The following is a 3,992-nucleotide window of genomic DNA, read 5'->3' on the forward strand; positions in this document are numbered from 1 at the left end:
TACGGTGCTGCCCGGCATTGTCGTCTCGGGCAATCGGCAAGGGTCTGATCCTCTGGATATCAACTCGACGCGACCTTATGACCCTCGATGTCGACCACGAATAAACACGGCAGATCGCGCCAAAGTTGAGCCTCTCCATCAGCGGGACTACGAACCGTAGGCGCGTTCTACCTTGGAAGATGATTTCAAGTCCGCTTCGAGAACTTGGGGACTCCTGTTTATACCAAAATGAACAGCCAATAATTGCGGACCGTGGACCAAGCCGAGCTTTATAGCCTTGGTACCTAAGCGGTACCAGTCTCGATCCCTAATTAGGAAATTTTCTCCCAGGACATGTGGCGGTCCCACAATTGGTGTTCACAGTCCCACATCGAAATTCTCAACAACTTGCACACCTCCCAAGGTCTATAAAAGAGAACAACTATCCCAAAATGGAGTTAATTAGAACTTACAGCATACTGCATATTGATCTGTAGTTCAACCTTACTAAATCCGTGCTTATTTAAGCATCAGAGAGCCTTCGGCCGGTACCACACCGGTGCCCTAGGTCTTATCAGCGTTTGCTATCTTGCAGATCGCATACGCCCTACCAAGGCCCAGAGCACACGGAAGGCCCAATATCACTAAGTTGCGCGAGAAAGTGCCGAACCATTTTTCTGCGTCAACAGATTTCATACCATGTTTCTTCTTCATATAAAGAGAAATGCAAGTTCAAAATAAAAGAGATGGCATCTGCAATTGTGATCAGTCTTGTCCATTCTTCTGTCATCACTTCCTATAATGTTTTCACCAACAATAGAATGAGCCACACTTGAAGGAACCACCCAAGACCTCTGATGAAGGTGTATGAATAGGGCTAGCGGTTTCTCCAGGAAGTGTTTGAAAAAATTAATAAATTATGCTGGTTTTTATTTTTCTTTTATTAATTTTTGTTTTACAATTTTATCCTATTTTAATTAAAATCATGCGATTTAGTATTTTAGGTTATCAAGGGTATTCTGGGGCTTTTGAGGTTTTCTGCCTTTATATATATATAGATAAATTACAAACCAGACAAGGATCCCAAGCGGTGAAAATGTCTACCGGCCGGCTATATCTGAATCCTCCACTTGGTGATTAGAAACAAGGTTAGAGGATTCGCTCTATGGCGAACACCGACCAACAAAGCAAAGCAATGCTCGAAATCCCTATCTGAGCACCAAAACTCTCCAACCCAAGGAAAAAGACAAGGGCGGAAGAGGCAATGACTTCAACATCGTTGGGAATAATATTACCGGGATAAAATCGGAGAGAGTAGGAATTTTCGAGTTTGGCAACACCCACATCTACAAAGGCCACGGGAAACAAAAATTAGTCGACTCGATCTGTGAAGATGAGCATGAGTGATGACTCACTGAGGTCTATATCTAGCTAGGGCCTCCCATCCCTTCTTAATTATATGTACTATTAATTTGATGAATAAAATAAAAATATATATTATGTTGATGGTCGTCAATATACAATATTAATGCTCCTCTGAAGGGTTTTGGGGTGGAATCTCAACTTCCTTCATGGTATAAGAGCAAAGCTTCATGTGTTGGGCCCAACGACCACACGTGCTCACACGTCACCTAATATGTGTTATCCACGTGTTAGGCTTGAAAGTTCGCCACACGTGCAGGAACGTGTTGAGAGTATTTGTCTCACATTGAAATGTTAGGGGACCTAGTCTGGGTTTATAAGGAGTTGGGCTACTCCCCCCATTGCCAATTGGTTTTGAGGTGGAAGCTCAACTTCCTTCAAAGTTCAGCAATAGTGGGATTATTTTACAGATGAAATATGAATTTCGAAACCTGGAAGATATATATAACAAAATGCATAAATATTTAATAATGATTACTTAACAAGGCAGGCACAGTAGGCTCTATGAAGCAGAATAATAAGCCATCAGATTTTTGGAGTATATATGGATAAAAACAAAATAAAAAAGCGAGAAGCCAGCGAACCACAAAAATGGAAAATGAAGAAGCGGAATTCGTTCTTGATTTTCGTGAAAATGAAGTTTACGAACATTAATAGATATAACAAATCTCTTGTTATCAAAAAAGTTGTATTATAATAAGACCATATTATGTATTTTCAAACACTGTTTAATTCACCATCATTTTCACAACCTAGTTCAATTAAGATACTTATTTATTTGTTTTATTATTATTAATTTTACAAATTTTGTACAGAATAATATTTGTTTCCTCGTATGACACTTGTATTTGTTTGGGCCTAAATTAGCACACCCAGCATGAGGAAGTAAAAGCCCATCTCGGTTTTTGGCAACCACCAACACTTCTTTGAAATTGGGCCATAAATACACATTCAGCCCAAAAGCATTGGAAGACCCAGCCCAACATCAAGGAAACCGGCATAAAACAAAAGGGCCCAAGTCTTTTTCCAAAAGAGAGAGGAGCCCACCACTAGCACAGATCAAATTAAAATATCACAAGATTTGATTAAAGCCTATTTTGCAAGAACCCACGTGACCACCAGAAATGGAAAAGTCAACAATTACAACTATCACAGAGTTGATTAGGAATTTTAAAAGAAAAAGGACAGAGGCTGACAAACTAGGAAGAGACATCTCTAAAAACTCAGTCATCCAAAGATCAAAATCCCTCTTATATATTCAAAGATATTGTTTTCACTCCAAAGAGACACCATCTTTTTAAAGGATACACAAACTATGTTTTCATAAAGGAGATAAGGTGAAAGGTGGATTTGATCAAGAAATCAAACTAACCATTAGTTAAAATCTCACAAGGGGCAGTTAAATTGGGAAAAGGAATTGGGCTTTCTTTTAAAAAAACATGGAAGTAATCTCAAAGATTGGTTGATGAAAGCCTATCTGACAGAATTAAATTAAAATACTTCCCTCTCGTATATCTCTTTATAGATCTTTGAGAAGACTTGCCGCCCATTATTTTAAAAGAAAGAAACCCTGCCTCTATGCATTTCTTATAAATACAAGAGGGAGTGAACAAGGCAAAAAAAAAAAAAACACAATCAATCTTACACTCAATTCAAACAAACAACAAGAGATCAACCAAAAAAGCTCACTTGAGCTCCAAGAAAAACCAGCTTGAGATCAAAATTCCCAAAGTTCAGACTTAGAAAATAAGTCATTTAAAACGAGACTTCTCTCGTTACAAATTTGGTTCAGCAAAAGCCAAGATAGACAGAGTTTGAGTTTTTCCCCAGCATGAAAACCTCAACAAATTTCACAGTGCAGTCCTTAGCACACTGAGTCCTCAAGAACAGCCACTTGCCTTCAGAAAGCAGCCAGCTCAGTCCACTCAAAAGCCTCACAAAGCTTGAAGTAGATTAAAGCTCTGCCAAAATTGAAATTTGGTATTGATTTACAGTTGAAGCTTAGCAGTTGAAGTTGTTAATAGTTCAGTCCAATTGTGATCAGAACACCCTCGACTCAAATTTATCCCCCATTTTAATTAATTTGAGTGAAATTATGAATTTACCCTTGGGATAGGGGTAATTTGGTCATTCCTTATCCGGAAGGTATTTGAAAATTTTGGCTACACAGCTGCGTAGAGCACGGTGAGATGAGTCCGTAGACACGAAGTGGGCTCGAATCGGAGTTGTAATGAGAGAGTTACGATCGAATGAAACTCAGTGGCACAATCATAATTATTTGGAAAAGGAATTTTTGATAAAAAGTCAGGAATGCCCTCTCTCTCTCTCTCTTCAATTCACCATCGTTGAGCCACCGCAGACATGAGACCTATCACGCTTTGAACCGCTGACACCCACGCCGCACCGAATTTCCGCCGTAAACCTATAATTCGCCGGCTTCACCGTTTGAACTAAGTTTTTCCAGCAAGGCGCCGCCACTCAGAGCCCAATCTCGTGAAATGTATGGTTCTTCACCTATTTTATGCAGCTCTAGCCGTCATAGGTATTGATCAATTCCTAACGATAACTCGCTTAGAATCTGCCGGCTGGAT

The sequence above is a fragment of the Prunus mume genome, linkage group LG2 (assembly GCF_029339155.1).
Source record: "Prunus mume cultivar Tortuosa linkage group LG2, ASM2933915v1, whole genome shotgun sequence".
Taxonomy (NCBI): Eukaryota; Viridiplantae; Streptophyta; class Magnoliopsida; order Rosales; family Rosaceae; genus Prunus; species Prunus mume.